Source organism: Pan troglodytes, chromosome 3 (genome assembly GCF_028858775.2).
Source record: "Pan troglodytes isolate AG18354 chromosome 3, NHGRI_mPanTro3-v2.0_pri, whole genome shotgun sequence".
Classification (NCBI taxonomy): Eukaryota; Metazoa; Chordata; class Mammalia; order Primates; family Hominidae; genus Pan; species Pan troglodytes.
This window is the reverse complement of record NC_072401.2, coordinates 174,223,572-174,237,719: the sequence shown is the minus strand read 5'-3', so window position 1 is coordinate 174,237,719 and position 14,148 is coordinate 174,223,572. Positions and strand designations below refer to the sequence as shown.

At 37.5% G+C, this 14,148-nt stretch overlaps 1 protein-coding gene and 1 pseudogene across 4 annotated transcripts in view; one reads left to right on the top strand and one right to left on the bottom strand.

Moving 5' to 3' along the window:
- The window catches only part of GALNTL6 (polypeptide N-acetylgalactosaminyltransferase like 6), a 1,233,774-nt gene that overhangs the window by 482,750 nt on the left and 736,876 nt on the right, over nucleotides 1-14,148 (bottom strand). The window lies entirely within an intron of this gene.
- On the top strand, nucleotides 5,130-6,228 carry LOC461604 (adaptor related protein complex 3 sigma 1 subunit pseudogene; annotated as a pseudogene).

Sequence of the window (14,148 nt, the reverse complement as noted above, 5' to 3'; positions counted from 1 at the left end):
GCCTGCAGGTGTGAGGTCAGACTTGAGTGTCTGATATATTAACCTACTTGTTGTGTGTCTCTGAATAACTTATGTAATGACTCTGAATCCTAATTCCTTATTTGTAAAAATAGGATTAGTAATAGCTCTTTTCTCATTACGTTTCAGAGTTGATTAAACATAATAATCCATGTGAGGTTCTCAGCTCAGATTCTTCTGTGTAGTATGCTAGTTATTATCATCATTATCTTCCAGAAATGTCACTTGGAAGGCAGTATGGGGAATAGATTTCAGGGAGGCTATGCTGTGGACAGAACTGTGACTGCAGTCCACATCATAGATTGTACAGAGAGCACAGACTGTAGCAGTGAGATGAGTGTGCAGAGAACAGCATTAGGTGATCTGATGACTTGCTGAGAGGTAATAGTCAATAATTGTCACAATCATCATTTCAGTCTGGGGAGATATGGGTGCCTGCCAACTGAAAGATATGGCCAATATTTTGTAGAACAGGATTACTATACATAGAAAATTTGACAGTATGGGGGAAAAGCACATTCAAGGAGGATCAGGAAGGTTGCCTGCAGGGCGACTTATGTCAGGCAGAGACACAATGAGAAAACCAGGAGTTGCAAACATTTGAGTGAGAAAACAGTGTCCTAGGCTAACTACAATGCCTGGGGCATGGCTTCGGAGAAATAGGCCATGAAAACATGTTATTAGAAACCATAGAGAACTGCCACATAATTTTGCCATATTATCCTAAATTGCTTAAAGTAGGGCTTCATAATTTGTCAAGGATAAAGAAGGGATGTGCTTTTTTTTGTCTTCAATTCAACAGTAATGATGGTTTCACCTTTCTCCCCAATTATGTTGAATTTCTTGCACTCAGTGGAAGCCTTTTAAGGCCAAGGGATTTAAATACTAAGAAGATACTGCTCATTCTGGCTTACTCCTCTGATATGTTCGATAGTGTCTCTGCCTTCAATTATGGGGTATTTTTTAAAAAACTTGTCTTCAGAACATCTAGACAGTCTTAAGTCACAACATATTTCCCTTTGAAAACTTTTGAGTTAGACTCCTGGATTATTCAAAGAGATAGCTGTTCTATATTTTGTAGGCTTGGGTATACATTGCTGTCTTCCTATGAGACCTTTCTATTCAAAGATCTGTGCAGGGTTCATTTGTCACTTCACCTAGCATGTCTGGTCACACAAAAAGATAAAAACATTAATACACGAATAATGTTCTAATAAAATAGCCTGGCTTGCTTCTTTTTCTCCCGCTTCCGAACAATAAGGTTTTCCTATTCTTGTTCTATTATTGATCTGTGTTAGTTCGCTAGGGCTGCCATAACAAAGTACCATAGACTGGGTGGCTTAAACTAGGGTCCCCAACCCCTATACCAGTCTGTGGCCTTTTAGGAACCAGGCCACGCAGTGGGGGGGTAAGCAGTTGGCAAATGAGTGAAGCTTCATCTGTATTTACAGCTGCTTCCCATCGCTTGCATTACCTTTCTGAGCTCCACCTCCTGTCAAATCAGTGGGGCATTAGATGCTTATAGGAGCACAAACCCTACTGTGAACTGCTCAAGAGAGGGATCTAGATTGCGCTCTCCTTATGAGAATCTAATGCTTGATGATCTGTCACTGTCTCCCATCACCCCCAGATGGGATCATCTAGTTGAAGGAAAACAACCTCAGGGCTCCCACTGATTCTGCATTAGGGTGAGTTGTATAATTATTTCGTTATATATTACAATGTAATAATAATAGAAATAAAGTGCACAATAAATGTAATGCATTTGAATTATCCTGAAACCATCCCCGCACCACCCCCACCACTGGTCTGTGAAAAAATTTTCTTCCACAAAACTGGCCCCTCCCTGGTGCCATAAAGGTTGGGGTCCACTGGCTTAAACAATGAAAACTTATTTTCTCACAATTCTGGAAGCTAGAATTCTGAGATCAAAGTGTTGGGATGTCTGGTTTCTTCTGAAGAACTCTCTCCTTAGCTTACAGATGAATGTGTTCTCATTAAAGACCCTACCTCCAAATACAGCACCAGTCTGAAGTAGAGGGGCTAGGACTTCAACATATGCATTTTGAGGAACACAATCCAAACTGTAACAGCATCCACTTGTATTAGGGAATCAAATCACTTTTAATTTTCTCTGGAACTAGCCCCATTGGTTATCCTTTTCCTGCAAACCACCAGCCTTCTCCCATCCTCCACCTCTCTATTTCCCTACCTTCAGCAGATGCACATACTCAGGACTCTCAAAAACCCTCCACACTGGGCTGCCCGAGCTCGTCTGGCTGATGTCTTCTCTCTCCGTACTTTCTCATCCCATTCCTTGAACATGGAGCTTGTCCAAGATTTAACTGCCTCAGCTCCCATGTATTCTTCCACCTTCTGCAAAATGGCATCTTTCCCAAACACTTAGCTAAAATACATCTGACAAAGATCATCAATGAACTCCAAATTATCACATCTAGTGAAGACTGGACTTATTAGAGAAATAAAATACCACCAGCACCTCCTTCCTCCTGGTACTATATTATTCACATCTTGGCATCTGTCGTACTACGTCCTCCTTCCGCTGCCCCTTTCTGTTTAAATCTGTGGATGGATTCTTCCTCAACCTAGCTCATAATCCCTCGCATATCCTCGGCTCCCAGTGTGCTGAGGGTCATCACATTCTTCACGTTTAGGTCTCCAATCCTAATCTTTCCTTGATAGCTTTGCTGCTGAATCTACACTCTTGGATGTCTCAAAAGCACCCCATATCTAACATGCTCACACTGAGCTGCATCTTTTTTTTCCCTTTATGACTTCTAGCTTTTCCTTTGATGTTCCCTTATCTCAGGGGTTGGGGTTGGGATAAGGATAAAAAGTAATTGAGGCCTAGAATAAGGCTGCTGTTGATGCCGAGTAAACTCCTTGGAGTAGGAGAGGAAGACAGAGCGGTAAATGCCACAGGTTTGCTGAAGCATCATTGCTTGTCCAATCTTTTTCCTCATCATTTTCATGCATTGCAATTAATACATTTTTAAACTTGGGCTTTGAGGAGGCCTGCTACAGACAAATGTTTGTGTCCCCCCAAAATAGCGTAATATGACAGTATTTGGAGATGGGGCCTTTCAGTGGTGATTAGGACATGAGGGTGGAAATCTCAGGAATGGGCTTAGTGACCAGATTAAAGAGACCTGAGAGAGCTCCCTTGCCCTTTCCATCATGTGAAGACACTGCAAGAAGACAGCTGTCTATGAACCAGGAGGTGGGCCCTCACCAGTAACCAAATCTGCTGGCACCTTGGTCTTAGATTTCCCAGGCTCCAGAACTATGAGAAACAAATTTCTGTTATTTATAAGCCATCCAGTCTAGGGTTTTTGGTTATAGTGGTCCCAGAGAACTATGCCAGTGCCCAATGAATAGCATGTCTTTCTTCAACTGAGTTCTGTGCCAACTGAAAAGTAGGATGATGTAGATCAGGAGCGTCCAATTTTTTGGCTTCCCTGGGCCACACTGGAAGAAGAATTCTCTTGGGCCACACATAAAATACACTAACACTAACAATAGATAATGAGCTAAAAAAAAAATCACAAGAAGATCTCATAATGTTTTAAGAAAGTTTACGAAGTTGTGTTAGGCTGCATTCAAAGCCGTTCTGGACTGCATGTGGCCCACAGGTCATGGGTTGGACAAGCTTGATGTAGATGTTCATCTTTGTTACTTTTAAAAACTACTTTAAAAGAGACCTTAGAGTGAGAGATAATGGCTTTGTTCACTGACTCCAGAAATTAGGCTGACTTGCCCTCCAAGGTCAGGCCTTTGTGCTGCTAGGATAACAGCCTGGGAGAGAAGAGGAGAAAACCTGGGCTTGATGCAGACAAATCAGCCGCCAAGTTCTATTCCAGAAAGCATTCCTGTGAGTTTATTTGTCCATGATTTAGATAAATCACTAGAGAAGAAACATTAGCATCCTTGCCTCCCTCTTCAAATTGCCACTGAGGACACTCGTTTCAAAATTTTTGGTTTGTACAGAATTAACAAGAAAAGATATATCCATTTTTGAGCAAAAAATGCACAGAAAATAGGATTTTTATACAATATATTAATTATTCTTTAATTAACCATCAAGGACTTGAATATGAGTCTTCTGGGTGTGAATTAAGAATTCCTGAATTCGTATTTTTAGTTATCTATATCAAGTAAGGAAATGTTTAAATAATTTTGTAATAAGATATCTGGCCCATATGACTCCCAACTAACAATTTCAATTCAGGTTCTGGCACTCATAGTGGAGACACCAATAAACAACCCATAGAAAATATAATGTCTTGACAATTTTTTTTTTGAGACACAGTCTCCAACTATCTCACCCAGGTTAGAGTGAAGTGGCACGATCTTGGCTTACTGCAACTTCTACCTACCAGCTTCAAGCAATTCTTGTGCCTCAGCTTCCCAAGTAGCTGGGATTACAGGCACCTGCTACCATGCCCAGTTAATTTTTGTATTTTTAATAAAGACAGGGTTTCACCATGTTAGCCAGGCTGGTCTCCAACTCCTGGCCTCAAGTGATCCTCCTGCCTTGGACTTTCAAAGTGCTGGGATTACAGGCGTGAGCTACCACACCCGGCCAACAAGAAGTATTTATGACCAGAAAAGTTGTTTTTGATACATATTAGAAAAAGATATGTTTGCTGGTTCTCGTCTGAGATAAGCAAGCTGTTTTGTGAAATTATGTATGATTTTTTTTCTTTCTTAGAGGATTTTACATATTCTGGATCAACCAGTATTCCATCATAGACTATCTCAGGGCTTACCTATCAGGGCACAAGCAGGACATAGGTCTATTGATATTATTTCATGGGGCCCATAAACTCTGTGAGGGACTTGAATCCAGTCCACAATTGGAATTCAGATATTTGCAGGCCTCTCACAATGAAAATGAGTTCTCCAAAGTAAGCCAGACTATATAGAAAGATATTTGAGCTTCTGAGAAAAAAAAATACTAATGAGTGAAGATGAACTTTTCAGGCTTATCTAGGGGGCTGCATCTGACATCTTTGATTACAGGTATGTCCTCAACTCTCCTCATCCCCAAGTGAATGGAAGGTGTATGAAAAAGTTCTGTATTGCCTGGCCCCCAGTGCCCACCCAGCCGGCCCGGCACAGCCATGATCAAGACGATCTTAATCTTCAACAACCACGGGAAGCCGCGGCTCTCCAAGTTCTACCAGCCCTACGGTGAAGATACACAACAGCAAATCATCAGGGAGACTTTCCATTTGGTATCTAAGAGAGATGAAAATGTTTGTAATTTCCTAGAAGGAGGATTATTAATTGGAGGATCTGACAACAAACTGATTTATAGACATTATGCAACGTTATATTTTGTCTTCTGTGTGGATTCTTCAGAAAGTGAACTTGGCATTTTAGATCTAATTCAAGTATTTGTGGAAACATTAGACAAATGTTTTGAAAATGTCTGTGAGCTGGATTTGATTTTCCATCTAGACAAGGTTCACAATATTCTTGCAGAAATGGTGATGGGGGGAATGGTATTGGAGACAAATATGAATGAGATTGTTACACAAATTGATGCACAAAATAAGCTGGAAAAATCTAAGGCTGGCTTAGCAGGAGCTCCAGCCCGTGCTGTATCAGCTGTAAAGAATATGAATCTTCCTGAGATCCCAAGAAATATTAACATTGGTGACATCAGTATAAAAGTGCCAAACCTGCCCTCTTTTAAATAAAAATGTAAAAAGGCCACTCCCAGGTAAAATCCAGGGGGAAGAGTCATCTAAGTTTACCATGCAGTTGTTTACCAAAAATAGAGGAGGAGAGTCTTAACTTTTGCTCTTGGATTTAAGTCAAAGTACTGTATAGAAGTTGTGTAAAATCAGTATGAAAGTTCAATGTTGCTGTTCTTGCTCAGTGATTTTAAAGAAATTGAGTAGTTCCTATGTGATTTTTTTTTCTTTTCTAAACTGCATTCCTGTGCCCACCTACGGCATGCCTCTATGTATTGGCTACTACAGTGTTTTAAAAAGTGTTTCAGATATTTCTCTAATTATGTACAACCTAAAATGTTGGTGTTTTGTATGGATCACAAGTGCAGCATTCCTTAATTCCTTCTGCTATATGTCACACAATTGTTATTTAAAGAACCAAGTATGTATTGCATGAAAACATTATGACTTTTTTCTCTTAGTTTAAATAAACTCCAAGGTAACTGGACTTCTAAAAAAAAAAAAAAGAAAAGAAAAAGTTCTGTATTACAACAGAATTCTTTTTTTTTTAAAAGGAGCTTCACAGTGTCAAAAGTTGTGCTGTTGAAGCCTTTTTCAAAAAACTAGTTATTGAAAATGAATCTTTTTCTTGTTAGTCAGAAGCAAAGAAAGATCACCAAAAGTAGATATTTAATAAGAAATTGGTGTGTAATTGTGCATAATGGTCTCTTATGATTCCTTTTGTTTCTGGGGCGTCAGTTGCAGTACCTCCAATGTCATTTACGATTTTATTTGAATCTTTTTTTTTCCTAGTCTAGCTAAAGGTTTGCTGATTTTGTTATCTTAAAAAATTTTTTTAGTTCCATTTATTTTTTTCTGTTGTTTTTCTATTCTCTATTTTATTTATTCCTGCTTTAATGTTTTTTATTCCCTCTATCTACTAACTTTGGATGTAGTTTTTTTCTTTTTCTTGGTCCTTGATATTTAAAGTTATGTTGTTTATTTGAGATTTTTTTAAATGCAGGCATTTATTGCTATAAACTTCCCTCAGTATTGCTTTTGCTGTATTCTATAAGTTTTGGTATATTGTGTTTTCATTTTTATTTACATCAAGGTATTTTTTAAATTTCCATTTTGATTTCTTTTCTGATCCATTGGTTGTTCATGAGTGTGTTGTTTAATTTCCACTTATTTGTCAATTTTCCGGAGTTTCACCTATTGTGGGTTTCTAGTTTCATTCCAATGTGGTCTGAAAAGATGCTTGGTGTAGTTTCAATCTTAAATGTGTTAAGACTTATTTTGTGAACTAAGAGAATATCTATCTTGGATAATGTTCTGTGTGCCTTTGAGAAGAATGTGTATTCTGATACTGTTGGTGGTATATTTTGTATCTGTATGTTAGGTGTACTAAATCTACAGTGTTGTTTAAGGCTGCTCTCTCTTTGCTGATTTTCTGTCAGAATGTTCCATTCATTTTTGTAAGTAGAGAATTAAGTCTCCTACCATCAGTTTATTGCTGTTGATTTTTCCATTCAGTTTTATCAATATTTATTTTATATAGTTAGGTGTTCTGATGGTGAGTGACTATATATTTGTAATTTTTATATCTTACTGATGAAATGAAACCTCATATAATTATTAATATATAATGTCCTTCTTTGTCTCTTGTGGCAGTTTTGGGCTTAAAGACTATTTTGTCTTATATAAGTATCATCACTCTTGCTCTCTAGATGAAATGGATAAATTCCTAGAACCACACAATCTACCAACACTGAATCATGAAGAAATAGAGAGTATAAGCAAGCCAATAATGAAGAAGGACATTGCATCAATAACCATAAACCTCCCAAGAAAGAAAAGCTCAGGATCAGATGGCTCACTGGTGAATTCTACCAAACATTAAAAGAAGAATTAACGGCAATCTTTCTCATACTCTACTAAAAAAATCTGAAGAAGAGGAAGCACTTCTAAACTCAATTATGAAACCAGCATTACCATGATACTGAAGCCAAACAAAAACAATACAAGAAAAGAAACCTAAATGCCAATATTTCTGATGAACATAGATGCAAATATCCTCAACAAAATACTAGCAAATCAAACCAAATTCTACTGCACATGAAGAGAATCATAGACCACGACCAAGTGGGATTTATCAATGAGACATAAGTTTGCTTCAACATATACAAATCGAGTAATGTGATACATCGCATTAACAGAATGAAGGATAAAAATCACACGATCATCTCAATAACACAGAAAAGCATTTGACAAATTTCAACAACACTTTCATGCTAAAGACTTTCAACAAACTATCCACAAAAAGACAAAAGAATGAATATTGGTGTCCCCTTAAAATTAGTATGTTAAAACCTAATACCCAATGTGACAGTATTAAGAGGTGGGGCCTTTTGGGAAATGATTAAGTTTTGAGATCTTTGCCTTCATAAATGGGATTAGTGGCCTTATAAAAGAGGTTGAAAGGAATTGCCTTGCCCCTTCTGCCATGTGAGAGCACAGCAACAAGGCACCATCTGTGGAGCAGGGTGGGCCCTCTCCAGACACTGAATCTGCTGGGGCCTTGATCTTGAACATCCCAGCCAAGATAAATAAATTTTGTTCATGAATTATCCAATCTAAGGTATATTTTTATAGCAGTTTGAATGGACTAAGACACCCATTTAACATTAGTTAATGCAATTGCCTTTGATTTACTTTCCTCTGCCTACATGAAGATGAGAATAAAAGAGTGCCTTGAAACTCGTTGTTTCATCTACTCGGAGAAAGCTGAGGACGTTCTCAATTCCTTGACTCTGTCTCTCTGGATTCTCCTCAAGAGGACCCACTAGAGATCACCTTTCTGATTTAGTACAAAGAATACTTGTTCTCCTATGCAATTAGTTTGTTTTTATCTTTCCCCTTTAAACCAAGAACTATATAATTGAGCTGGTTTCTCTTTATGTTTGCCATTACAGCATTGTCAAACTTAGGATTTACCTGTAGCAAGGGCAAAGGTGGTAATTAGAGTATACATTCCACTCTGCTTTCTCTCTTCTTCCATTCAGCTTTTAATTTCTAAACTTATGCTTATTTTAAATATCTTTATAATGTGCCTTAATATCTTTTTCAGAAAAAATTGGAGGCACAGAACAGTAGAAAATACATTTATTTTGAGTTAATCATTTACATTTGTTCCTTTTCAACTAGTCACATATAAGGAATCTTTTTCCCACTAGAAACAGTTTACAGATGAGCTGGGAAAATGTGCTTTATAAGCTATTTATATCTCAACCTTTTTTCTTCTCAATGTGATTGGACTATGCATAGGGCAAATCAACTACTCAGAAATATGACACTTTTTATGAATATGAGATTAATTATTTATTTTAGCATTAATTACTTGTATGGATTACCAATAGAATGCAACATAATTGAAATAGAGCTACAGAATTTTCTTAAAGAATAAAAGTGTAATGAATTCTTTAAAACATGAGAGGGTAATGCACAATGTGATCTAATAATAGAAAATAAAACTAAATGAGACAGAGTTAAGCACAAGGGAATTTAAATATCATTAGACAATAACATGAGACTATAATATTAAAAACAGGATTGTAATTACAAGAGTAACATATTTGTAAATGTTAAGGAAATCTGAAATCAAGTGTGTCTGCTTTTTATCATCTCTCTTATCATTTGAGAACTATAAGTTCCTCTCAATTGTTAAAGCATTAAATGTTTAAGAAATAAGGTGAATTAAAAAAAACATATTTGGAGAAATGGTCTTCCAAAAATATCTGCAATATTATTCCATTAACCTCACCTGTCAATGGACAGACCTAGAACTCTAAATCATAAGTTGAATAAGTTATATTTTCTTTGAAAGCATCAAGAATATAGGTCTGACTGTTACAGTGATCCTTGACTTACTATACAAAGCTGCCTTGAGATTAAAACTACTGTCTATTTAAAATATGCATTTCAAAACCTCAGTGCTAGCTTTCTGGTGTATCAAATGCATTGCACATGCTCATCTTTGAGTATAGTAACTAAGACAATTATAGTAAAAGAAAATCTTAAAGATTTTATAGATAACCAGAATATCCTGAGGGATATTTTAGCTATGACATTTTTCAAAATGTGAGAAGCATAAATTCATTTTGATTTGAAAATTCAAGTCTCTTAATGCTCGCATGAGGGATACCACAGTGGTTTCGTTGAAGTGAAGGCGGGATTGACAGTTGGTCATTTTGGGCTTCTCATGTCGTGGCTCCTGTAGGCAATAACAGGGATTATTGTTTCCTAGGGTGTTTAATCCTGGTTATCATGGGGGAGAGAAGGTTTCTGCTACACAAAGGAACAAAGAAGAGTGTGCGTGGAAATCAGAAGGTCCTTTGGGGTGTCTCCTAGTATTGACAGGTCTAGCAATTAAACTATTAAACTGAATGGAAGAAGAGAGAAAGCAGAGTGGAATGTACACTCTAATTACACTTTTTATTAAAACACTTGAGCAACCTAATTCAGGTAGGATCACGGAAAGCTCAGATTCTTTAGAAATAAAGGTATGGGTCAACCCACAACGATATTAACCCCAGTCAGCTATAGGAACACAGTGTGCAATGGGAGCACAAAATGGACAGTGGAAGAAGGAAGAGATAAATACTAACTATAGCCTCATGAACAGTTAGAGAAACAAGGCTAAGATCAACCATGTGTACACTTTCCCCAGTTCTCTATTTTTATCCTGTTCCTTTCCATTTCTATTCTATCTAGACAGTGGTGGTGGTAGCAAACTCTGTGATTTACTCTAAATTTTGAAGTATATCAAAATGTTTTTGTAGCTGAAGAGAAATGAAGATCACACTGAGACAGAGGCAGTGAATGATCCGTGATTACAAATCACTGAGCATTGTTTGCAGGAGCAGCAGGAATGACTTGTAGGCAAGATTGATACCTTATGTCAGAGAAGAGGCCGGGATAAGGGTTTGAGTGAATTTAGCACAGCTTCTCATAGGACATTCAGCAGCCTTGACAGATGTGTTCTGATTTTTTGAGGGACAACACCACATCTCTGCATTGAACAATCCATTCTAGTGGTACAAGTTAAGCTGGCCCTTGTGCATGGAGACTAAGGGGGAGTTATACAGAAAGGTGGCCTGGTGAGGAAGCCCAGGGCCAGGATGGGGCCCGTGAGCTCTGAACCTAATAACATCTAATAACAGATGTAAGTCACTCTTCATTTTGGAAACTTCAATACATTCTTGCTGAATGGTAATGGCTTCTTTTGTGTGATGCTATTGTGAATTAAGAAGGAAAGCTTGTCTTCCCTTTGAGCTGGAGGCCAAATTGGGGGTGAGTGCAGAGATTGCCAGCAGAAGCAAACCACTTTCTAATGAGTGTTGATACGCCCAACTGGCTGGAGAGGCTGTTGTTAGAACACCAGAGGAGAGGTGTTCAACTGGGAGGAGAATATTTTGGCTTCACGTTTGTCTTCTTTTTAATTCTTACAAAGATTCAGAGAGGTGATCATCATACCCACTCTATGGATAAAAAAATTTAGGTTCATAAATGGTAATTTTCCAAAAGTTGCATAGCGATAAAGTAGCAAAATCCAGATCTGAATCACAGTTTGCCTGAACTCAATGCTAGAGATTTAACACCTATACTTCTTATTACTATTCATGTTGGTAATTGGGCACTTGAGACAATTTCAGACAGTTTGCTAATTAAAAAAAATATATATTCACACACTAGTTCTCAAAGTTTGCTGTACAATGAATCTCTGGAGGAGCTATAAAAAAATAGTGATGCCTGGGTCTCACCTCAAGAGATTGTGGTTTAATTGGTGTATTGTGAAGCCTGGACACTGGGATTTTAAGAGGCTTCCCAGGTGACCTGAAAATGCAGCAAGTTTTTGAGAACCAGCATATTAACATATTGACGGAGGAAACAGTATAGCATTTCTTTCGTAGAAAACTTTTTCTGACTGAGTGTCACAGCCAGGCTGTCTGGAGAGGTGGCCCAAATTAGCTAGAAGACTTGGGGTGGTATTATTGGAATGGTTTTTTAATAATATAATTACTAAATAATTAAAACAAATAATACTTAAAACGTGACAGGTATTGCCTAAGAAATGTTGGTTGAGTAAATTAATCACTGGTGTTTCTACCTTCTTAAACATGTATGCTCTAACAGATAAAAATTAACCCAGTTAAAGAACAGGGGGTAAGGATTAGGAGCGCAGACTTAGGAAGCAGGTTGCCGAGGTTCAGATCTGGCTTCTTCCACTCATCAGCTGTGTGAACTTGGGCAATATTTTTTAACTTATGTGCTTAAATTTTCTTATCTGTGAAATGATGTTAATAATAGTATCTATGTCACAAAAGATTAAAAGAAGTTAGGGCTCAGAAGGGATGAGGAGCATATGCAGGACCATGTAAGTGCTCAGTTCATTTCAATTATTTATATGTGAAATATTTTATCAGCTTTATTTCCATAAAGATTTAACAAAACTCCTTTACTGTTATTAGTCATTTTGCTATCACTTGATTCTATCATGGGTACAATCATATTTTTAATGGAGAAAAATGAAACAGAACAAAAAATAACAACAACAACAAAAAATCTCAGACTTCAATTACCCAGGAATGTCAAGTATAAGAATATCTGTGAATGAATTCTATATGCATAGAGTGGCTACATGTGAGTTTAATATTGATGTGCTCTGGTTATGCTATCCAACCCACAACCTTCTGCAAATGTTGCCAGTAAAAATTTCTGCTTTTTTTTTTGAGACAGTCTCACTTCGTCACCCAAGTTGGAATGCAGTGGTGGCTCATGGCTCATTAAACTCCTGGGCTCAAGTGATCCTCCTGCCTTACCTTCCCAAGTAGGTGGGACTATAGGCGTGCACCATCACGCCCTGCTAATTTTTTTTTCTTTTTTTTTTTGCTTAATTTTTATTTTGCAGAGATGAGGTCTCCCTATGGTGACCAGGCTGGTTTTGAACTGCTGGCCTCCAGTGATCTCGCCTAAACCTCCTAAAGTGCTGGAGCTACAGCCGTGAACCGGCACGCTTGGCCACCTCACTTCTGCTTCTTTTAAACTAAGAGTTTCAGGGTATGCAAGAACTATCTCTTAAGAATCTCTAACAGATCTACTGAATTGAATCTGAACTTTTAATGACTTCATCTTCACTCTCTTATTTTAATAAACACAAAACTTTGCTAATATCAGGATGCAAGTTGAACATTAATTACAAATTGGAACAGATAGATTTGTTGATTTTGGATGAGCCTGGAATTAATTGTCTTATATTTTATCATGTTTGAATAGCAAAATTTATTTCTTATGTAAAGCATAACATATTTCTAAGAAATGAATTGGTATCAACTATAGATCATGGGGCCATTTTAGGGGTGGGTAGAGAAAAGAAATAAATTATTGCCATTGCCATGATAATATGTTTATTAAAATTCAACACATTATATTTAGGCAGAATTTTTTAGTCACTTGGAATAATTACTTTTAGCCACTATTTTTTATCCTAATGCTGATATCTCAATGACTAGGAACCAGACTCAATAAGAATAAAGATCTCAGACTTCTTAGAAAACTCAGAGTTTACTATATGAAAAATACTACACTGCAAAGTGAAGATTCAAAGGAACAGTATTCATGATCACAAATAAACTATGCGGCCTAATGGTAAGATTATAGATGGTAGAAATTTTAATCCGGATTATGATGTATTCAGAGAAGAGTTACATTTCAGCATGATAACGTCTGAAAAATGCCTGGTCTTGATATGGCAAAAAAATTATCTGGCTCTTCATCCATTTGGAAATGTAGCACTCTCTACTACCTGGGAGTAAGAGGCATCCATAAAATTCTATGACTTAATTATCACATGTTCTCAAACTGCTTTAAATCCATCATCTAATCCCAGCACTTTGGGAGGCCGAGGTGGGTGGATCACAAGATCAGGAGATCAAGACCATCCTGGCTAACATGGTGAAACCCCGTCTCTACTAAAAATACAAAAAATTAGCCGGGCATGGTGGCGGGTGCCTGTGGTCTCAGCTACTCGGGAGGCTGGGGCAGGAGAACGGCGTGAACCTGGGAGGTGGAGGTTGCAGTGAGCCGAGATCGCGCCACTGCACTCCAGCCTGGGTGACAGAGCGAGACTCCGTCTCAAAAAAAAAAAAAAAAAAATCCATTATCATTATCATCATCCTTACCACTTATATCTCAGGAAATTTTATGTAAATCTTTTAATTCTAAAAGCTCAAACAATTTGTTTGATTTTACTCCATGACAAAAAGCACTGAACAAACAAATGGCACCGGAGGGTGGGATTTGGAAGCATTTCCATCCCAGGCTTTTCCCCAAACTTAAACTTTATTTTAGGGAACCCAAAGATGTGAAA